This window comes from Octopus sinensis, linkage group LG3 (genome assembly GCF_006345805.1).
Source record: "Octopus sinensis linkage group LG3, ASM634580v1, whole genome shotgun sequence".
In the NCBI taxonomy this organism is placed as follows: domain Eukaryota; kingdom Metazoa; phylum Mollusca; class Cephalopoda; order Octopoda; family Octopodidae; genus Octopus; species Octopus sinensis.
This window is the reverse complement of record NC_042999.1, coordinates 151,650,831-151,676,048: the sequence shown is the minus strand read 5'-3', so window position 1 is coordinate 151,676,048 and position 25,218 is coordinate 151,650,831. Positions and strand designations below refer to the sequence as shown.

At 37.9% G+C, this 25,218-nt stretch overlaps 1 protein-coding gene and 1 long non-coding RNA gene across 2 annotated transcripts in view; one reads left to right on the top strand and one right to left on the bottom strand.

Moving 5' to 3' along the window:
* LOC115209142 (tyrosine-protein kinase SRK2) overlaps nt 1-25,218 on the bottom strand; it is a 583,066-nt gene that overhangs the window by 548,377 nt on the left and 9,471 nt on the right. The gene's annotated exons all lie outside the window — the stretch shown is intronic.
* Nucleotides 9,653-19,620, top strand: LOC118762631. The gene is made up of 3 exons (XR_004998389.1): nt 9,653-9,739; nt 10,856-10,892; nt 19,609-19,620. It is a non-coding gene; the product is annotated as an uncharacterized LOC118762631 (long non-coding RNA).

Genomic DNA, 25,218 nt, shown 5'->3' with positions numbered 1-25,218 from the left:
TATATAATATATATATATATATAATATATATATATATATATACATATATATATATATTATATACATATATATATATATATATAATATATATATACATATATATATATATATATATATATACATATATTATATATATACTATACATATATATATATATATATATACATATATACTATTATATATATATACATATATAATATATACATATATATATATAATATATATACATATACATATATATTATATATATACATATATACTATATACATATATATATTATATATATATACATATAATATATATATATATATATATACATATACAATATATACTATATATCATTATACATATATATATATACATATACATATATTAAATATATATATGTATATATACATATATATATATATATATATACATAACATATATAAATAATATATATACATATACATATATATATATATACATATACATATACATTATATATATATATATATTTTATATATATATATATATGATATTATATATATATATGTATACATGTATGTATGTATGATCTATCTATATATATATATATATAATATGAGTTTTTTTGTGCCCAACTTGTCCTTGCACCAACAAGACATCAGAACATTTTGGACCTAGTGTTTAGTAACCACACTAACACTATACATAACGTTACAGTGGAAAAAACCCTTCTTTCAGACCATGACATGGTTCTCTGTAACATGAAATTCCACCAGCCGAAAGCTAATCCTAGTGACCTTCCTCCAGCCCACCCATTTGACAACATGATCTCCATAATGCCAACTGGGATGCAATCAGGAACGAGCTATCACATGTTGACTGGTCCTTTACACATACACACATCTCCACCAACCATAAAACATCTTGCAGATCTTTGTAGACACCGTCACAGACATATGTGCAAAACACTCCCCACCAAGACCTGTGAACAAAAAGTGCAGAATCACCCAAAAAAGAAAAACCATTATCAGAAAAATAAAAAGACAAACAAAAAAATTAACAAACTAAAGTACTGCCAACAGCAAACAACACATTCGACGGCTATCGCACTGCTTGAATCCAAAAAATATAACCTCCAACAATGCATGAAGACCCTCATCAATAACCAAAGATCAGCTGAGGAGAAGTGGGCCATTGAAAAAATCAAACTCAACCCCAAAGTGTTCTTTTCATTTGCGAGGAAAACGCAGGGTCACTGTCTCCACTGTAGGCCCTCTAATTGACGAAACTGGCACTCTCCAAGATAATGCCAAATCCATGGCCGAGATACTGCAGAAACAATACTGCTCTGTTTTCAGCAATCCTGATATGGCGATCTGGGCTGTATCAGTGATGTCAACCCCCAACATACTATATCGGACATACGTTTAGTGCCCCTGATGTCTTAGCAGCGATAAACGAAATAAAACACAATTCAGCAGTAGGCCCCGATAGGTTCCCTACTTGTGTCCTGAAGGTGTGTCGACACCAACTTGCATCTCCCCTTGCTAATCTGTGGAGAAACTCACTGGATGCTGGCTATATTCCAAAAAAACCTTGTTCCAGTCTGTTGTCCCAGTTTTCAAAAAGGGAAACAAGTCCCTTGCAGTGAATTACCGTCCGATCTCACTCACCTCTCATATCATCAAGGTATTGAGAGGGTGGTGAGATCTCGAATAACTCAATTTCTGGAAAGCAACAGACGGCTGATCTCCAACCAACATGGGTTCCGTAATGGAAGGGACTGCCTAACGCAGCTCCTGCATCACTTTGAGGACATTTTGAGAGCTTTGGGAGAGGGCTCCAACACCGATGTCATCTACCTTGATTTCAGTAAGGCCTTCGACAGGGTCGATCACAAGATCCTATTGAAAAAAACTATCCAACATTGGTGTCTCTGGAAAGTTACTGAAATGGATCAAGTGTTTCCTGACAGACAGATCTCAACATGTTGTAGTTGAAGGGGTAAAATCAAGCCCAGCCAAAGTCAGTAGTGGCGTTCCGCAAGGCACTGTGCTGGGCCCACTTCTTTTCATCATTTACATTAATGACATTAATGACATCATCAAGCACAGCAACATAAAAATCTTTGCAGATGACTCCAAGCTACAGAAGGTCATAAATGAGGCGAGTGACCGGACATGCCTTCAGTCAGATCTACTGGCTGTTATCCAATGGGCAGAAAAAAACAATATGCTGCTGAACGAGGATAAATTTGAGCTAATCCACTTGGAAAAGAGGATGCCCTGAAACTCCCATACTCCCTTCCTTCAGGTGAAACTCTCGCGGCGTCCAACAACATCAGAGACTTGGGAGTAATTGTGGACAACAACATAAGCTGGGCACTCATATAAACACCAAAGTTGACATGGCCCGCAGAATGTTTCCTGGATTCTCAGAACTTTCCAGTCGAGAGATATCCACACCATTATCCTTCTCTTCTCCACTTTTGCCCGACCCCACCTTGAATACTGTTGTCCACTGTGGTCTCCCCACACAATACAAGGTATCATAAAAGTTGAAGCACCTCAAAGGGCAATCAAAAAAGATAGATGGCATGACAGGCCTCGACTATTGGGGTCGACTAGAAAAGCTAAAACTCTATTCTCTCCAACGTCGTCGTGAGCGCTACATCATCTGCATTATGTGGAAATATTCCATCAGCATTGCCCAAATGATGTTGGCATCACCTTTAAGGTACATCCAAGGCTGGGCCCCGTGCCATCCGCCCAAAACAAAAATCGCACTCTCATCTCATAACAACAATACGGCACAATTATTTCACCTCAATTGGCCCCGCTCTCTTTACATTACACCAAAAACACATTAAAAACAGAAACAGACCCTATAGGGTTCAAGAAGTCTTTGGACAGATTCCTTCAAGAAATCCCGGATAAACCCCCTACACCCGGATATGTCTCTGTAAACAATAACTCTCTACTTGAGTGGGCCATAGTGCCCAAATTCTGACTTGAAAGACTTCACCAGGTGGTGCTATTAAGTTAGACATGGCCTGGGCCAATAATGGCCGCGAAACCTATCAAAGTATCAAAGTATATATATATATATAATATATATATATATATATATATATACACATATGCACACATATATATATATATATATATACTTATGTATATATGATATGTATGAAATCAAACAACCTTATCTAGCTAGATTAATCAGTGTATACATTGTGAGGTTATGGAGTTTCAGTGCAATTGGGTCCGAGTATTTTTCATTGCCATGAGACGTTTGCTACTGTCATACCTGTTAGGCAGTGGCTCAGTTTAGTTGTCCAATGAGTGAGTAGTCAGGGCTACACCACACATCTTGCAGCACCAATTGGTCAAGCCATCAGTCTCAAAGTCTGCTGAACGTATTTTGAGCTCATGATTCCTCTGCACTACCACAGGGCCTTTGATTAATTTATAGATATATACATACACACAAACAATTTATCTATCTATCTATCTATCTATCTATCTATCTATCTATCTCTCTATATATATACACACACACATATACATATATATATATACATATGTATATATATACATATATATATACATATGTACACACACATATTATTAATGAACATTAAATGATGATGATGATGATGATGAAAATATATATGATATAGATATTTATAATATATAATATATATATATATATTTATACACACACACAGTCACACACATACACATACTCAAAACCAGAAAAACAACTAAAGAAGAGACTTAGAAGGTATTTAGATATCAACAACGTTTGAAAGTTAATGGTAGCATACGGTTAGATAAAAATTATATATTATGACGTACTCATCCCAATGATTGAATATCCATCTTAATTATCAAGGTAAACATAATGAATATAGAATCTGTTGTTGGTAGTAAATCATAAGATATATCTATTTATGAAATGAGAAATCCGTGTTAAGATTCTTTAACAGATTCTTTAACATTCAGTGGATGTGGCCATGGCGCGGCACCTATTGTTCTATTCAAATGAACATTGAAAAAAAGCCTACATTTTGAATTTGCATACTTTTTTACTTTTTGCAAAACTGATTGGTAAGATCGGCTATAATGGATGGCAGAAGCGTTAGCGCGCTGGGCGAAATGCTTAGCGGTATTTCATCTGTCGTTACGTTCTGAGTTCAAATTCCGCCGAGGTCGACTTTGTCTTTCATCCTTTCGGGGTCGATAAATTAAGTACCAGTTACGCACTGGGGTTTAATGTAATCAACTTAATTCCTTTGTCTGTCCTTGTTTGTCCCCTCTATGTTTAGCCCCTTGTGGGCAGTAAAGAAATATATAATGGATATATAATACTGTACACTTCGGATAATATATATACTCTTTTACTCTCTTTACTCTTTTACTTGTTTCAGTCATTTGACTGTGGCCATACTGGAGCACTGCTTTTAGTCGGGCAAATTGACCCCAGGACTTATTCTTTGTAAACCTAGTACTTATTCTATCAGGTCCATTTGTCGAACCGCTAAGTTACGGGGACGTAAACACACCAGCATCGGTTGTCAAGTGATGTTGGGAGGACAAACACAAACACACAAACATACACACACACACACACCCACACATATATATACAAATATACGACAGGCTTCTTTCAGTTTCCTTCTACCAAATCCACTCACAAGGCTTTGATCGGCCCAAGGTTATAGTAGAAGACACTTGCCCAAGTGCCATGCAGTGGGACTGAACCCGGAACCATGTGGTTGGTAAGCAAGCTACTTACCACACAGCCACTCCTGCGCCTATATATATATATATGATGATATATGTACAATAAATGAATAGGGATTTGAAATTTGAGCATGTATCTTAGGAGCACTACTATATAATGAAGATCTTGCTAACAACATCAAATTATATGGGAACATTCAGAATCGATTAAGGTAAACAATTAATATTGATAAATCCTCGATAAATAAATCTTGAGTTCGTTTCATTGGATTTCATGTGGCATACAGGGTGTATAATCAAGATATCAAAATGAAGAATGGAGAATGATATATTTTGAAAATTTATTTATTAAAGCTTTTTCTTCAATATGATAGAAAATACTTCAATAAATAAATTTTGAAGATATATAATTCTCCATTTTTCATTATGGTACATGCGTGTGTGTGTGTGCGCGCGTATGTATGTATGTATGTATGTCTGAGTGTGTGCATGTGTATTTATGTGTGTGTGTATGCATTATGTAAGTGTGCCTGTGTGTGTGTGTGTGTATGTATGTATATATGAATGTATGTATGTATGTATGTATGTATGTATGTGGCAGCAGTGTTGTATGGTCACAGCCCATAGGTTGAAGCCATCAAAATAATATATATATAAACACACACACACACACATATATATATATATATACACACGCACACACACATACACACACACACAAGCACATATATGAGTGTGTATGCGTGTACGTGCAAAAGAAAGAGACAAACCCAAAATAACATACATGCATGTTCACACACCCAGGGGTTTATTTATGTATACACGCACATAGACACGTACGTACATACCCAAACACACACAGACACAGTACGTGGGTGCATGGTTCGTTACATAAACACAACCGATCAATAAACATACACGTGCCGACTGGATCAAAGCAATTTGTTATGAATCACGTGCAATATGAAAGACAACAGCACCAGTAGCAACAACAGCAATATATTAACTGACATGCACAAATGCACATAATCTAATTGATCGTTAGAGCATGAGAAATTGAACGATTTTTAGATAATCGGCAACGGCGGGAGGTAATTGTAATTACCAACTACCAGTGGAAGTTGCAAGAATTAAGTGTCCTCCCTCCCAAATAGAAACAGTTTTGCAATTTATACTGATGTTCATGATATTCCTGACATAAGGATACTTAAGCCTCTCTCTCTCTCTCCTCACACACACGCACATGTATATGGGTTTGTGTGTGTGCATATATAAGTACACATGCATATATCAATATGTACTCAAACCTATGTCTGTGTGTGTGTCTATGTGTGCATATACATATACATACACACACACATATGTAAATTTATGAACCATCTAAAGAACACATACATATAATGTTAATATATATAAATGCCAGTGCCCCCTGGCAGGCTCCTGTGCCAGTGACACGTAAAAAGCACTATCCGAATGTGATCAATGCCAGGCCTGCCTGACTGGTTCCTGTGCCAGTGGCACATAAAAAGCACACACTACACTCTCGGAATCATTGGCATCAGGAAGGGCATCCAGCTGTAGAAACATTGCCAAATCAGATTGGAACCTGGTGCAGCCACTGGCTATCCAGACCTCAGTCAAACCATCCAACCCATGCCAGCATGGAAAAAAGACGTTAAAAGATGAAAATGATGATGGTGGTGTATTCACCCAACCTATGCGAGCAAGGAAAAACAAACATAAAACAAATGTGTAAACAAATGAACACACACACACACACACACAAGCGCACATTAACACAAACATCAACATATTCTTCCTTGCTTTCACTATTACAACATGAGCCAATGGAGTTTTCTGCCCTACTCTCAATTTACCCTGTTTCCCACCAAGGTTTAGTTTTGTCTTCCACTCTCTTCCTTCTCAACAGCAATAACCTACTTGCTGCTTCCTTCCAACAATACCTACTGTTATGCAGATGACATAACTCTTCATTCCTCCCAAACTTTTCACAACTATGCGTCATCTAAATGTAGCCAAAACATGCCAAACCTGTTCTGATTCCACAAATAAAGGCCTCAAGAGACTCCTTCGCTGGGGCCATGCCAACCTTGTTTTATTTTAACAGCAAAAATCTCATATAAAAAAAAACACCACTCTACCACATTCTCGCTAAATATGAATGGCAATCAGAGCCTGTACAGTTTATTCAAATGCTGGACCAGGGCTGGATTAAGACCCATAGAGGCCCTAAGCATTTAAAAGATTTTGGTGCTCCCAAATATAAGTAATTCAAAATATAAACAATAACAAACCATAAAATAATTTTTTATTTTTAAAAATGAAACAAAACTGTAAGAGGGAAAAAGAATGTTTATTTTAGTATATTTCCACTTTATTTATATTTGAAAAGCTTTGTCCTACATTTTTTAATTGCAAAGTTTTTGATTAGGTCTTCATAATGACACCATGAACATTTCAAAATTATATATCTGATCATATAAATCATCATCATCATCATTGTTTAATGTCCGTTTTCCATGCTGGCATGGGTTGGACGGTTTGACTGGGGACTGCAAGCCAGGAGGCCACACCAGGCTCCAATCTGATCTAGCAGTGTTTCTACAGCTGGATGCCCTTCCTAACACCAACTACTCCAAGAGTGTAGTGGGTGCTTTTTACGTGCCACCGGCATGAGAGCCAGTCAGGCAGCACTGGCATGGGTCACATTCGGATGGTGCTTTTTACATGCTACCAACACAGGAGCCAGTTAGGGCGGGGAGGCTGGCATTGACCATGTTCGGATAGTGCTTTTTATATGCCACTGGCACAGGGAGCCAGCCAAGCAGCTCTGGTAACGACAGACCACATCTTGGACCACATCTAAAGAAGAGCCACCGAAGTAATATGTATTCCATCACAAACAGACATGCTCATTCACATGATGTCTTTTCTCTCTGCCTTTTCTATTACTACTATAATGGTCTCTGTTCTTCAGGGCTCACTGGGCTAACAACCTCACCACTCAGGCAAGCCATTCCCTGTCTCATTCACTTTTCAACCTCATTATCACTGTTGGAGCATCAAACAAATCTTGGCCCCACACTAATGTCCAGTCCTTCTTCCCCAGTGCATTAATCATCTGGAATCTTCTCCCAACTAATGGCTTTTCTTACAAAAGCTGACTTGCAAAAAGAACATTAATAGCATTAAGTATACCAGTTTCAGAGGGGCCTGTTGAGGTCATTGGCAGTACCCCTTCCTCTAGGCTCAACAAGTGAAAAAGAAAAAAAAAACACTCATAGGGGTATGAGTGAAAAAAGAATGAGAATGAATGAGAAGATAGTAATGAAATGTGAAGTGGGGTGAGTAGTTTTCATAAAATGGTACATATAGGCACAGGAGTGACTGTGTGGTAAGAAGCTTGCTTCCCAGGCACATGGATCCAGGTTCAGTCCCATTGCATGGCACCTTCAGCAAGTGTCTTCAACTATAGCCGTTGCCAACCAAAGCCTTGTAAGTGAACTTGATAGTCAGAAACTAAAAGAAGCCTGTCATATGTGTATATATATAATATATATATATATACATATATATATATATGTATATGTATATATATATATATATATATATATGCATGTATGTATGTATTTGTGTGTCTGTGTTTGTTACCCCCCACCCCACTTGACAACTGTGTTTATATCCCCATAACTTAGCAGTTCAGCAAAAGAGACCAATAGAATAAGTACTAGGCTTACAAAGAATAAGTCCTCAAGTCATTTTGTTCAACTAAAGGTGGTGCTCCAGCATGGCTGCAGTCAAATGACTGCAACAAGTAAAAGAATATGAAATATTTCTAAAAATTTTAAAGGAAAACTGAATTAGTTATTTAAGGCTAGGAAATCCATGATCAAGCAAACCAACAAACATATTCTCAAGCTGTGACCATTCAATCTGATAAGAACCTAGAATCACATTACTAGATGTGCTGTTTCTTCTTTTAAAATATTATAGAGATAGGGAGATTTAGCTGGTATTTCTAGCAGCTTGAACAACTGCATACAGGCTCCTCTTGTTGTTTCATTGAAGTACATGTGTTAATTATTTGGTGTTTGTTTACGCCTCAATTATTCTACCTTGTGTTTGTTCCTCTCCCCCATCCCATCCAAAGAATCCATTTCAGCAAGATAAAATTATGTAGACTAATTGAGTACTGAAATTACTGCAACATCATTTCCCTACTAGTACCAAGCTTTCAGCTTATTTGTTAATATTAATTGTTATATTGGAGATACACATCCATACTGATCTAATGACATCAATTATATCACTATGATACCAACCTTGCCTGAGAATGCTTGTGGATCTATGATACACACCTCCTGCCTTAACCCTTTTGTTACTGTATTTATTTTGAGATGCTGTGTTTCTTTCAATTAATTTTAAATATAACAAAGAATTTAGTAAAATAACTTAACTATTGTTAAGCTAGTGTTAGAAACATAAATTATGACTAAGGTTTGGTGGAACTTATGAAAACAAGATATTTGTATTATAGTCCAGAGGCGGTTTCTACTGGGCTGGTATCGAAAGGGTTAAAGTAATCCAAATTTGAACCTTGCATCAAAATATCATGATTTATTTCAAACCACCAGCTTAATATTGGCTAAATTATTTTACTAAATTCTTCATTACCATCAAAATTAATAGAAACAACAGCAATGTATTTCAACAGATATATCATAACAAAAGGGCTAAGCTCTATACTATTTGGTAACATCAAAGGTCAGTAGATTGGCAGAACTGTTAGAGCACTGGACAGACACTTGCTGTGTTTGTCCCAGTTCTTTATCATTTCAAATTCAATCAAGGTCAACTTTGCCTTCTTCCATCTGGGCTTGACAAACTAAAGTACTACTGTATTTTAATGTGTATAAGGAACCCTTGGGAGTTTCTTATGCATGGATAAGATAATAATCCCTTACAAAACCTTTTTTCCAGATTTTAAGCCCCCAAAATTAGGGGTTCTTTATACACGTTAAAATATGGTAATGAAAAACTGATGTTGATTAAATTGACAACCAGTTTGTGTCAACATGCAATGGGTCAGTATGGTACAGTTGAGCCCTACTCATAACTATGAGGTTTTGACAAAAGCTGAAGTAGGACACCAGTTGGAGTACACAGCCAATCACATCAATACTGGTTTCAAATTTTGGCACAAAGCCAGCAATTTCAAGAGAAACAGGTAAGCTGATTACATCGACCCCAGTGCTAAACTGATATTTGTTTTACTGACCCTGAAAGGATGAAAGGCAAAGTGAACCACGGCAGAATTTGAACTCAGAACATAAAGATGGATGAAACGCTGCTAATCATTTTACCCAGCATTCTAATAATTCTGCCAACTTGCTGCCTTAAACCATCACATCAATATTAACACAGACAAGGGCTGCGTGCTGGCAGAATTGTTAGCACGCCGGGCAAAATGCTTAGCAGCATTTCATCTGCTGTTATGTTCTGAGTTCAAATTCCGCTGAGGTCAACTTTGCCTTTCATCCTTTCGGGATTGATTAAATAAGTACCAGTTATGCATTGGAGTCAATGTAATCGACTTAATCCCTTTATCTGTCCTTGTTTGTCCCCTCTATGCATATCTCCCTGTGGGCAATAAAGAAATAAATATTAACACAGACATACAATATACACATCTTTTCATTCAATCACATAAACAGTCTCTCTCTCTCTCTCTCTCTCTTTCTCTCTGAAAGTGAACCTCATTAGAAAAAAAAAACAACAACAAAACATATTTTGTCCTCTTCAACTGCTTACCCAGGTTCAAATTCTGAAGTAGGCTGCTGCATCATTTGCTGCTCCCAAGTTTTATCCATGCTGAGAAACAAACAGTAATTACTCATCTAGAATGGTGCTCCACAACTAGTATTCTGTGGCACACTGGTGTACCACTAGACGATGCTACGTGTGCTGCAGTGTAACCTGCATATACCGTATTTTAACATGTATGAGGAACCCCCTAATTTTTGGACTTAAAATTTAGAAAAAAGGTTTTGTAAGGGATTATAATACTATCCGTGTATAAGAAACTCCCATATTTTTTAACCTAAGTTTTGACAAAAAAGGGTTCCTTATACACATTAAAATATGGTATATGTATATGTTTGCTCCCCTCACTGTTGCTTGACAACCAGTGTTGGTGTTTACATCCCTGTAACCTAGCAGTTCAGTGAAAGAGACTGATAAAAAAGGGTTCCTTATGTGTTAAAATACTGTAACTTTTTCTCCTATACTTTTAGCTATATTTTTCGTTCAAGTATGCCGCCAAATTTTGAAAAGAATATAAGTATACCACAGGTGTAAAAAAGTTGCAGTACACTGTATCTGATGTGTAATGTGTATCTGACGTCACATCCTCTCACTTTTGCAATACTAAGTGAGGTTACCAATCTCTGATAAGTGAATTCAATATGTTTTACAAAGATTAGATATCTATTTTACTTTCTCTAATGCAGTCAATACAAAAACATTAGACATTAAAAAACTATCTATAAAAAGTAAACTGAATGCAACATGCTGTTAGTGCTTCAATATTTTCTCCACAACTGAAAATACAGTGACAAAAGTGTATGTAACTGATCCAGTGTTTCGAATCAATGAATCAAGCTATCAGAACTGCTCAAGCAGAGATGACTAGGGATAACTAAACTACAATAGTTGGCCATTCTGTGTTGTACTTAAAGGCAAATAATTCAAATAGCCAATATTGGAACACTGGAATCAATTGTAGTCTTGAAGCAAAACCTGACATTCACTATGAACTTTCTACAATAAACCTTACAAAGATACAATGAACTTTCTACAATAAACCTCACTAAACCTTACTAAGCTACACTGCACTACAAAAGTCGATGATGGCTGAACTATAATATTTTATCAAATTAAATGGTAGCATGATTTATGTACTGAAATAAACAACAGGATCCAAGGAAACTAGTGATAGTCATCGTCGTCATCATCCCTATCCTCATTGACATTGGCAGCATCATCTTTGTCTTCGTCATTTAACATCCATTTTCCCTGCTGGCATCAGTTGGACAGTTTGACAGGAGCTGGCCAGCCAGAAAGCTGCACCAGGTTCCAACTGTCTGTTTTGGCAAGGTATCTGTGACTAGACACCCTTCCTAATACCAACCTCTTTACAGAGTCTACCAGGTGCTTTTTACATATGGCACCGGCATGGGTGCTTTTTACATGGCACCAGCACAGAAGCCTTTTTGTGGCATGGCATGGGTTCTTTTTACATGGCACCAACATGGGTACATGAACCACATTTGGAATACTAAACACACACACACATACACACGCACATATAGTATGGCTATGTAGGTACAGGCTTGGCTGTGTAGACGTAAGTATGGCTGTGTGTATAGGGATATTTTTGTAACTATGTAGATTCAAGCCCTCTCCCACTGCACCACTGATGATGGTGATTCTAATGATGATGGCAACAGTGTCAATGATGGTAATAATGATGACACTGATAACGGTGATGATGATGATGATGATGATGGTGAAGATGGTGATGATGATGTGGGTGACATGGATGGCAATGATGACAATGATGAAGGCGATGATGGTGATGACCACAATGCCAACAACAACAATGGCCAAAGAGAAATGAGAAAAAAGAAATATATAAAAATGTAAACTAAATAATCATTAATGTTTGTAAAGCTCAATGTGGGTTCTAGAGGATGATATTAAGTTACATCCTTTTATCCATGTATAGAATGAGAGCTGGAGCCTGAGCTAGGTGTGGGAACGGAGAAATTACCACAGCACTTAACTTAATGACTTTCCATCGTTATCAGTAAAAGCTATCTAACAAAACCTACCAATTGTACACAGCTGTGAAGATTAGGAACTTAGAAACTCTGTCTGATGAAATACAGGAGACAATTGGAATTGTCCACAGTAATCTGCAAATAGAAAAGACAAGATACATCCACCATGTTGACCGGTTCTAAGAGAGAAACTTATTCATAATTGTCAGTGTTTTCATCACCACTACCACCACTGGTGGAGCCACCATCGCTGCTACCACCACCATCATCAACATCACCATTCTCACCCCTCACCATTGCTACCATCATCATCATTACCATCATCATCATTGTCATCATCATTATCATCACTCTCACCATCACTGCTGCAGTTTCTGCCACCACCACCACCACCACCATCATCAACATCACCATTCTCACCCCTCACCATTGCTACCATCATCATCATTACCATCATCATCATTGTCATCATCATTATCATCACTCTCACCATCACTGCTGCAGTTTCTGCCACCACCACCACCACCACCATCATCAACATCATGGTTTTTTCATACTGAATATATAGGTTGACAAATCAGTATACAAACATGATTTATCTTATTTTTGCACCATATGACCCTCTTTTGCACAAAATGCATTAACAGATTGAACTAACTTCCCTGTTATAACACCCCTAACTCACCCACCTGGTACTTTTAAAAACAAAATGAAAAATTAAAATAAAAAGTAAAAAAAAAAGTAAAGATAGTCAGACAAGGCTGTATTCATAAGAATATTTATAATCCTTGTAAAGTGTTAAACAATCATGCAAGCTATGGTTAATTTTAATTACAACATCTGTTACAATTATGTCACATGAGAAAGAAAAAGAAACATCTGTTGCTACGATATTATATAAAGTTTTGAACAATTAAACATTGGTCAAGATATTAGACAACTAAACTAAAAATCAAAGTAATTTTCCCTGCAACCCTAACCCTAACCCTTACTTCTTGTTTATTTCCAATATAAATTAATTGATTGGTATCAATGTAATAATCTTGTTTGACTTCTTCCCTTTTCAGATTTAGAGTTGTTTTCCTTGTCTGTCTTGAATAGATTTAAGGCAAGACTAACATCTCAGACATAGGGGATCTTTTCGGTTTGAACGGCAGTTTTTTCTAGCAGTGTCATATGAAATTGTCACTCATAATTATGACCCTAGTATCGATCTATTGCATTTCAATCTGTTTTAGGGTTAGGATTAGGGGTGGGAGAAGGGTATCTTTTTTTCTTCACAAATGTAAATAAACCTAATCTGTTTCTTAAACGAGAGACATATTCATATGGCACAGAATGTTTTTTACCTCAATAGACATCAGTGATTAGTTGAAATTGCAGAAATTGAAGAAAAAACAAATATCTTACAAACTATAGAATTTTCTCAATAAAGCCAAGAGAAAAAGATGTGTTATAAACACATTCTACCAGTATACGAAGTTTTAAATTTTTCAGTTACCTAGAAATTATGTTAAAAACTGCCGTTCAAACCGAAAAGATCAAACATAGAAAAACACTCCTAAATTGAAGATGCTTTCACTCAGCGGGAATAATGACATACATCAAGAACAATGTTAGTCTATCAAAAAACATAATATACAAATTTTCTCATTATCTACTCATCACTTAATTATAAATTCAAAATGACTTACAAGGCAAACACACCCTTATTTCAGGTCAATTACACTACCAAACTATCAAAGTTATATGCTCTAACTTGGAATGACAACAGTTTGGAGTACAGACTAGATGCTGAATCAAAGACATTGATGAAGTTGGCCTAGATTTCGTTGTGGGGTCGCTCATAAACATATGCAGCAGTTCAAGCATTTTTGACCCCTTGGTAGTAGCATCCAAGTGTCTCTGGAAGATGAACAAATGAAGTGTATCTAATCACACTAAATCAGCATCTAGGCAAGTATCAAAGTAATACACATGCAAAATTTCAGCCAATTATTCTCGGAGATATCATGACCTAAAAACTGCTACTCGTAGTGAGAAATGTCATTTTGAGAAAAATGTAAAAAACGCTGGAAATTGTTGATTTTACAACAATGCCCAACTACACAAGGATAATAGCCACATTCTAGTGAAATATTTGCAGTTTTGTACAGTCTAATAACACCCAGAGGCATATCCTTTCCCATTTTCCCGAGATTTTGCTATCTGAAATCTGAGGTATTAGTCTTGCCTGAACACTTTCAATACAAAACCCACCCGAAAGCGCACCTGTTTCTGTGATGCAAACTTCCAGTCTTAAAGTAATCTAAATAAATTAAAACCTGCCATCAATATTTTATGATAATGCTCCAAAAACCAGCTTAATGAAGACGAATTTATTTTACTAAATTCTTCATTATTTTTCAAAATTAATTAAAACAAAGCCAGTATATTTCAACTGAAGCATTACAATAGAGATAAGCAATGATCTACTATTTATCTCTGATTATGTTACTTAGGATTGATTAATTAAGTTTTTCAGGTTTACCTCATAAAATGTGTTAGCATATACTTTGTTAATTTTCCATGTGGATGACACTCTTGAGTAAATTTCCCACAATCATTATGTTATATAATCATAACTTATGTATATCAAAGTCATTATGACAATATCATCTTGTAATAAGGCAGTGAGCTGGCAGAATTGTTAGCATTCCTGGGCAAAATGTTTTGCAGCATTTCATTCATATTTACATATATATATGTATATATGTAACCTATGCCATCATATATATATATATATATATATAAAGGGAAAGTTTACGAAAATAAACAAAAGATGAAGGCAGGTGGAGTACAAACAAACAAATGTATTAGTATAGCGCTCAGGAATACAAAATGTCTTTTACGTTTTGAGCCTACACTCTTCAACAGAAAGATACACAGAAAAAAACAAGGAGAGAAACAAGGAGAGAAAAAAATGCGTGTAGGAGCTAATGATATCATCATCATCATCATCATCATTTAGCGTCCGTTTTCCATGCTAGCATGGGTTGGACGGTTCTACTGGGGTCTGTGAAGCCAGAAGGCTTCATCAGGCCCAGTCAAATCTGGCAGTGTTTCTACGGCTGGATGCCCTTCCTAACGCCAACCACTCCGTGAGTGTAGTGGGTGCTTTTTACGTGCCACCCGCACTGGTGCCAGACAGAGCTGGCAAACGGCCACGAACGGATGGTGCTTTTTATGTGCCACCGGCACGAGGGCCAGGCGAGGCTAGCAACGGACACGAAACGGGGCGGTGCTGGCAACGGTCGCGAAACGGAAAGTTCTCTTACATGCCACCGGCACTGGTAACACATCTGCAATTTCCATTGATCGATTGATCGATTTCGATTCTGATCCTCACTTGCCTCAATGGGTCTTCACAAGCAGAGTTTCGACATGCCACCGGCACTGGTAGCACATCCGCAATTTCCATTGATCGATTTCGATTCTGATCCTCACTTGCCTCAACACGTCTTCACAAGTAGAGTTTTGTGTCCCAAGAGGGAAGGTATGCATACGTAGGCTGGCTCCATCCCATGTAGAAGGCCACGGGTTGTGGACTCACTTGTCCTGCCGGGTCTTCTCGCGCACAGCACACTTCCAGAGGTCTCGGTCTCTAGTCATTTCCTCAGTGAGACCTAAAGTTCGAAGGTCGTGCTTCACCACCTCGTCCCAGGTTTTCCTGGGTCTGCCTCTTCCACAGGTTCCCTCAACCGCTAGGGTGTGGCACTTTTTCACACAACTATCTTCATCCATTCTCGCCACATGACCATACCAGCGCAAACGTCTCTCTTGCACACCACAACTGATGCTTCTTAGGTCCAGCTTTTCTCTCAAGGTACTTACACTCTGCCGAGTGTGAGTACCGGCATTACACATCCATCGGAGCATACTGGCTTCATTTCTAGCGAGCTTACGCATATCCTCAGCAGTCACGGCCCATGTTTCACTGCCATGTAGCATGGCTGTTCGTACACACGCATCATACAGTCTGCCTTTCACTCTGTGCGAGAGGCCTTTTGTCACCAGCAGAGGTAAGAGCTCTCTGAACTTTGCCCAAGCTATTCTTACTCTAGCAGTTACACTTTCAGCACACCCACCCCCGCTGCTGACTTGGTCACCTAGGTAACGGAAACTATCAACTATTTCTAGTTTTTCTCCCTGGAAAGTGACGGAAGTTGGTCTCAGAGCATTTTCAGTGTTTATTGTTCCTGAGCATCTGCCACATACAAAAACCATCTTCCTAGTTAGCCTTCCTTTGACATTGCTGCATCTCTTATGTGTCCATAGCTTACACTTGGTGCATCTTATAGAGTTTCTACCTACACCTTTTCTACAGATCGAGCAGGGCCATCTACCTGAAGGTGTTTGTGATTTGTCTACCTTCCTACTGATTACGACTTTGGTTTTAGCTAGATTGACTCTGAGGCCCTTCGATTCTAATCCTTGTTTCCACACCTGAAACTTCTCCTCCAGTTCTGATAGCGACTCAGCAATTAGAGCAAGGTCATCAGCATAGAGGAGCTCCCAAGGGCATCCTGTCTTGAATTCCTCCGTTATTGCCTGGAGGACTATGATAAATAGGAGGGGGCTGAGTACTGAGCCTTGGTGGACCCCTACCTCTACCCGGAATTCTTCACTGTACTCATTTCCAACCCTCACCCTACTAGCGGCGTCCCTATACATGGCCCGCACAGCTCTCACTAACCATTCATCTATCCCTAGTTTTCTCATTGCCCACCAGATAAGGGATCGGGGGACCCTGTCGAAGGCTTTCTCCATGTCAACAAAAGCCAGGTACAGGGGCTTATCTTTGGCTAGGTATTTCTCCTGCAGCTGCCTTACCAGGAATATAGCATCAGTAGTACTTTTCCCTGGCACAAACCCAAACTGCATCTCATCTAAACTAACTCTCTCTCTAATTAGTTGGGCTATGACCCTCTCCGTAACCTTCATCACCTGGTCCAACAGCTTGATACCTCTGTAGTTATTTGTATCTAGGGCATCACCTTTACCTTTGTAGCAGTTGACTATTATACTGCTACACCAGTCATTGGGTATGACCCCTTTGTGTATCACCTGATTAACTATATGGGTGACTAGGCTATAGCCGACACTACCAGACATTTTGAGCATCTCTGCAGTGATTCCTGATGGGCCTGGGGCTTTCCCTGTCTTCATGCTTCTAATTGCCTTAGCTACCACAGAACTATCAACTCGGATAGCTGGTCCCTCTGTTGGGTCAACATTCGGCAGACTCTCTTTATCCCATTCATTTTCTTCATTCAGCAACCTTTCATAGTGGCATCTCCAAACCTCTCTCTTCGCATCCTCATTTAGCGCAAGTGAACCATCTTCCATGCGAACACACTTCTCTCCTACCACATCACGATTCTCTCTCAAACACTGTCTTGCAACACGAAACACCTCCAGTCTTTGGTCCTCACGGCGCAGAACATTGGCAAATTTTTTCTTATCTGCTTCCCCTCTGGCTAAATAAACCTGTCTCCTAGCTTCTCTTTTGGCAGTCTGATACAATTCCCTGCTACCCCCATTTTTCCAGACCTTCCAAGCCTGTCTCTTTTCTCTAATAGCCCTGTCTACAATATTGTTCCACCACCACGTTATTCTAGGTCGAGAGGGGACTTTGCACCAGCCACAGATCTGGTCAGTGGCTCTCAGCAGGTTGTCCCTTAGAAACGTCCAGCTGTCTTCTACCCCCTGTGATGCTCTATCCCCTTCTACTTCGTCAGAGGCTTCAAGTAATATGTCCCTAAATCTCTGTCCATTTGCAGGATCTTTAAGCTTCCAGATCCTTCTTCTCCATATTTGTCGTCTTCTGGTTGTCCTCCTAGTCCTGATCCTAAAGTCACTAACTACCAGTCTATGTTGTGGGGTACATTCTTCACCTGGGAAGGTTTTGGCATTTATAAGCAGCCATCTCTCCCTTTGCCTTGTAAGGATGTAGTCAATTTGGCTGGTATGTTGGCCCGATTGGTAAGTGACTAGGTGGCTGGTAGGTTTCCTGAAGTTAGTGTTGCAAATCATAAGATTATTTGCATCGCAGAACTCCAGCAGCCTGGTTCCCTCCTCGTTGCGGGAGCCATAGCCATAGCCTCCATGTACGCCATGGAAGCCCCCAGCATGTCGTCCAACGTGACCATTGAAGTCACCAGCCACAAAGATAAGGTCTCTATATGTATATATATATATATATATATATATATATATATATGTTAATAAAATAGAATATATGCATATATATAAACATATATGTACGTACCTACCTCTACATGTACATATACACGCATATATGTGTACAGGACACCAAAAAGACGTCGAACACATAGAGAGACGAAACACATAGACACAAACCAAGGAACAAGACAAGCAAAAAAAAGGGAGAGATACAGGACAATAAGCACAACGAAAAATCCCCTTCTTCAGTCGCTAAGATTTCATCTACTAAACGTTTCGAAGGATAAAAGCGAGACGTATACTTCGAAGAAAAATTCCTTCCCGCGAAAAGCAAATCAATTAAAATTCTGAGATCTTTTCGCAGAGGGGTAAAAAAAAAAGCAAGACGGTAACGACAGTACAAACATATAAACAGTAAAAAATATATATATAAACAGTGGAAAAATAAATATATAACAGTGAGAGACAAGACAAGGAGAACAAGATAAGAAGGGCTGTTAACGCCAGACGAAAAAAGTATTGTAAACGCTGGATTATCGTGGAGACAGAGAGGGAAATTTTGTCAACCAGAAGCCTTGCAAGGCGGGAGAGAAAAGACAGGATAGCAGTTACGACGGAAGTATCGTCGCAGATGGATGACGGGAATGGGGGAGGAGGAGCAAGAGGAAGAGAGAGAGAAGAAGGGGAATGGTGCGAGGAGACCATGAAGAATGGTGAAAGGGAGAGAGAGAATGAAGAATGAGAGAGAGAGGAAGAGACAAGTAAAGTGAGGGAAAAAAAGACGAAAAAGGGAATGGGAGAGAAAGAAAATATATATATATATATATATGCATGTATATATATATGTATATATATATATATATATATGTGTGTGTTTGTGTGTGTATAAAGTAACAAACCGAGGAAAAGATACCCTTCAAAGGGGTGTGTTAAACCATCCAATTTACTGGTACTTCAGTTGGATACTATATAAATATTGGTATAATTCAATTATAAAGATAAATTAAATATAGATATATTCTATTGACAATCAAATAATTTATTTATATTACAATATTACATTAAATACTATGAATATAATATATAACATAACATAACAAAATATTATATAAAGAATTATAAAAACCATAAAAAGCCAACAAATTGTTTCAACTTATATATATTTTTTTTTCTGATATACATAATCACAGTTCCATTATATGTATATATATATATATATATATACACTTCAGGGTATTTGGTTCAGAAAAGAAGAAATTCCGTGTGAAAGAGGGACAGTTGGATTGTAAAAATTTGTTGACTTTTATAGTTTTTATAATTATTTATATAAAATTAATTTATCTTTATATATGTATATGTGTGTGTGTGTGTGTGTGTGTGTGTGTATATGTATGTATATATATAACCCATGCCAGTATAGAGAGTGGACGTTTAATAATATATATAGGCACAGGAGTGGCTGTGTGGTAAGAAGCATGCTTCCCAATCACATGGTTCCAGGTTCAGTCTAACACCATGGCACCTTGAGCAAGTGTCTTCTACTACAGTCTCAGGCCTTGTGAGTGAATTTGGTAGATAGAAAGTGAAAGAGAAAGAAGCTTGTCATATATATAAATATATATATATATATTTCCTCTGTAGTTTAAGCTTGGAGCTGCAGCCATGCTGATGCACATCATCATCATCATCATCATCATTTAACGTCTGCTTTCCATGCTGGCATGGGTTGGATGGTTTGACTGAGGACTGGCATGCCAGAAGGCTGCACCAAGCTCCAATCTGATCTGGCAAAGTTTCTACAGCTGGATGCTCTACCTAACGCCAACCACTCCAAGAATGTAGTAGGTGCTTTTACATGCAACTGGCATGAGGGCCAGTCAGGAGGTACTGCCAATGACCATGTCCATCGTCACTGGCAACAACCACACTCAAAAGAAGAAGTGGTGGTGGTGGTGGTGGTAGTAGTAGTAGTAGTAGTAGAAGAATGCGGGAGTGCCATGACAGTAGTATGTTAAATGGTCAACTGCCAGCTGTGGATAGTAGTAGAATGGTCAAGTGACCCAGTGTGGATGGTTGAAGTAATTGTTGAATTTCTGAAACATCATTTGAATGTTTTGTTTATAAAATTTGCATAGGTGTTATTCTAAACAGCAATAGTGGTAAAGTTAGGAAGGAGGAGGAAGGAGACAAAGAAGAAAAAGAAAGAGAAGGGAGAATAAGAAGGAATGTAGGTATATATATATATATACATGTATGCATGTATATATGTGTATATATGTGTATGTATATATATATATATATATATATATATATATATATAGAGAGAGAGAGAGAGAGAGAGAGATAGATAGATAGATAGATAGATAGATAGATAGATAGATAGATAGATAGATAGATAGATAGATAGATAGATAGATAGATAGATAGATAGATAGATAGATAGATAGATAGATATAACCACAATTTTGACATGATAATAATGTTAAATATGATGGCATCCACAATATAAGCTAATTGAGTATAAATGAGTGAATATGAATAATGAATATGAACAGGGAAAAGTGAGACAGATACAATAACAAGAAGAGATGAGGTCTCCAGATGAGTCATGAGGAGACTGGGGAAACTAAATATCAAAGAAACAAATAAACAAAGACAGTAACAGAAAACATATCAAGTGATATAGAGAGAATATATATTTAATTAATGGAAAATTAAGATAAGCAAATCATCATCACTCTTATTTAATGTCCATTTTCCATGCTGACATGGAGAGGGTGGGATGGTTTGCAGAAGCTGGCAAGCTTTAGGATTGCACTAGGCTCCAGTTATCTGCTTCAGCATGGCTTCTACAGCTGAATGCTCTTCCTGATACCAACCATTTTACGGTGTATACTGGGTGCCATTTCATAAGGTGGTAGTAGCACAGGTACTTTTTATGTGGCACCAGTACCAGTATGAATATTTAGTTCCTATGTACGTTTCACCACTGTTGTTCTAGGTGATAAACTAACAAATATACTTGAAGCTGACTGGATAATTATAATTTATGTGAAGCTCAAACTCATACAGTAGTAGTCGTACATCTAACTCTACATCATCATCATCGTTTAACGTCCGCTTTCCATGCTAGCATGGGTTGGATGGTTCAACTGGGGTCTGGGAAGCCAGAAGGCTGTACCAGGCCCAGTCTGATCTGGCAGTGTTTCTACAGCTTGATGCCCTTCCTAACGCCAACCACTCCATGAGTGTAGTGGGTGCTTTTTACGTGACACTGGCACAGGTGCCAGACGAGGCTGGCAATGGCCACGATCGGATGGTGCTTTTTACGTGCCACCGGCACGGAGGCCAGTCGGGGCGGCGCTGGCAACGGCCACGTTTGGATGGTTCTCTTACGTGCCACCGGCACTGGTATCACAACTACAATTTCCATTGATGTTGATCGATTTCGATTTTCACTTGCCTCAACAGGTCTTCACAAGTAGAGTTTTGTGTCCCAAGAAGGAAAGGTATGCATAAGTGGACTGGCTACATCCCAGGTAGAGGCCACAGGTTATGGTTTCATATGAGATATATATATAATCATGGTGATCTTGCAACCACAATAAAAAAAACTATGCTTTACTGAGGAGGCGTGACAAGGTAGAAACTGTCCAGAGTTATCATGGTGTCTGCCAAAATTCTGTTTCATTTTCTCCCTCAGTAAATGTCTAGTTCCAATTTTAATTGATAATCATGTAGTTGTCCCCGCTTTCTATCCAGGTAATTTTTAAGCATTGATCCAGAATCTATCTCACATCAATTCAGATGAAGTTTTCATTAATTAATGTTTCTTTGCACGTTACATTGTGTTAGCACTGAATTGACTGTATGTATTATAGTATTTATATATTTTTCTTTCAGGTCTGAGCTTGACCTAATTTTGCCTTTCCTTTCTCCAGGGTCAGTCAAATACAAATCAATAATATACTGACAATATTCAATATTATTTAATTAACTATAACTGGCCTCAATAAATAAATAATATAAATAAATAAATAAGCAGCTGAATGCATATGTCAGGCTTATAAAGCAGGCATATCCTGCTGCTGGTATATCACATCCAAAGACAGTGTGTAAAATTACATCCAGTAAAAAACATCTGTCAATGTTACACTGCATATAATGAAAATATCAGTTGCCTGGTTAATAAACTGCAAACATTTGTGGCTATGTTTATCTCATATTGGTGAAATACCAAGGTGAAAATATTTGATAATGTTTTAAATCACACAAGAAGAAATCTGAATTATACACCAGGTACAAATATCTTATTGCATCTCTTGGGGAAATATACCATGATCACATTTATTGTTAGGTTTTCAAATATATATTTATCAAAAATATAGTTGGAATATACTTCAATGTTGTTTTACTTAGTAATTTCCATTCACTCACCTTTGAGCTTTCTCCATACTCTCATTTCTTTGATCAGATATTTCCTGTCAGACTGTTTAATCACAGTACATGTAGACAGGGGCCCCATCTGACATACATTCTATTAACTCTGCTATACTTCAAGATCTATTTATGTCATCCATCCGCAATTTATCCCTCTGTAAATGAACAGCATTATTTTATTTCATTTCCAATTACATTCTTCCTTTCATTTCTAATTCCTTACACCCTTATGTAAATGACACCACCTTTTGCTCAACCTCAACTCCCTATTCCTGTGATTACCATCTGAGGGAGATGTGTAATCCCTAAATGATGAATAGTTAAGGTTTTATGTCAAGTGTGTGTTTCTCTAATAGTCTAGAACAGGGCCATGGAGTCAAAACAAAAAGCTTCGACTCCAACTCCGACTCCTCTACTATTGGCACCTCTGACTCTGACTCCTCTTTATATAATTAAGTGATTATGGTCTACATATCTCATAAAGTACTATATCTTGAAACTGGTTTATATTAAAGAATAAAGATAGTGTGAGTTGGAGCTGGAGTCAGTATAGACTCCAACTCCGACTCCAGCTACCTCTTAATTGTTTCTGATTCCAACTCCATGACTCCATGACTGACTCCACAGCCCTGGTCTAAAGTAAACGTGTGTGGTTTTGTGGTTAGAATATTCAGCTCCCGATTGTAAGGTCATGCATTTGATATATGGCAGGGTATTGTTCCAGTCCACTCAGCTGACAAAAATGTGTAGTATCTGTATTTCAAAGGGCCAGCCTTCTCACGTTCTGTATCATGCTGAATCTCCCTAAGAAGTACTTTAAGGTTACACATGTCTGTGGAGTGCTCAGCCACTTCCATGTTAATTTCACAAGCAGGCTGTTCCATTGATTGGAACAACTAGAACACTCATCCTAGTAACCAACATACAGCCAGTTAGTCAACAGTCTAAAGTTATCTTTATGAACCAAGATATGTCTTTATTACTGTAATAAGTGTTTCAGACATTTGTAAACTGTGTAGTAGTAGTAGTAGTAGTAGTAGTAGTAGTATAGGAGCTTGTGCTGTAACAGTGCATCACTGCATCTACCATCATTTGGTGACTCCCTACTCCTGGCAGATAACACCTTTGTACCACTCGGGCAACAACCCCACAACACATGAGTCTGTTTGGTTAGTTGTTGCTTGTGAAGACTTCACATGAACAGACTGTAAATCCTACCTCAACCTCTTAGAGTCACCTTTTATGACACACAGAGGAAATGTTGAGTCTATTCTTTAACATGCCTGCCCCAACACAGCACTAGAGTACCATGAAATGAAGTGTCTTCAAGAACACAACATGCCATGTGGCCCAGGAATCAAATCCATGATCTGGCGATCACGAGTGTAACACCCTAACCACGCATCGGCGCTGGCATCGGCCACATTCGAATGGTGCTTTTTACGTGCCACCAGCATGGGTATCACAACTACAATTTCCATTTGATTTTTATTTTGATGTTGATGTACTTGACTCAATAGGTCTCCTCAAGCACAACAGGTCGCCCTACGATCCAAGGTAAGCACAGCAGGTCGTCCTACGATCCAAGGTACTTTTGAATGGGCTATAAAATAGTCAATTTATCACTGAAAATCCTTTTTGTTATATCATGATTTTTCATTTTATTTTTTTTGTTTTATGGTGATTTAAAAGGAGTTTTCAAATGAAAACATTGGGCATAAGGGTAAGGGTACAGAATCAATGGCCAACTACAAAGAGAAGCAGGATGTTCTAAACACAAATATCATTCCCATGCAATTAGACATCTCATGCTAGACTGACTGTTTCCATGATCAGAAACCTCAAGAATATTCTCCAATATTGCACCCTTTCTCCACATGAGCAGCACACAACTGAAAGCCTTAAAATTGCTACAAATGCTAGACTTCACAAACCATATTGATTTCTTCACACATAAGATACAGCCAAAGTTGTAA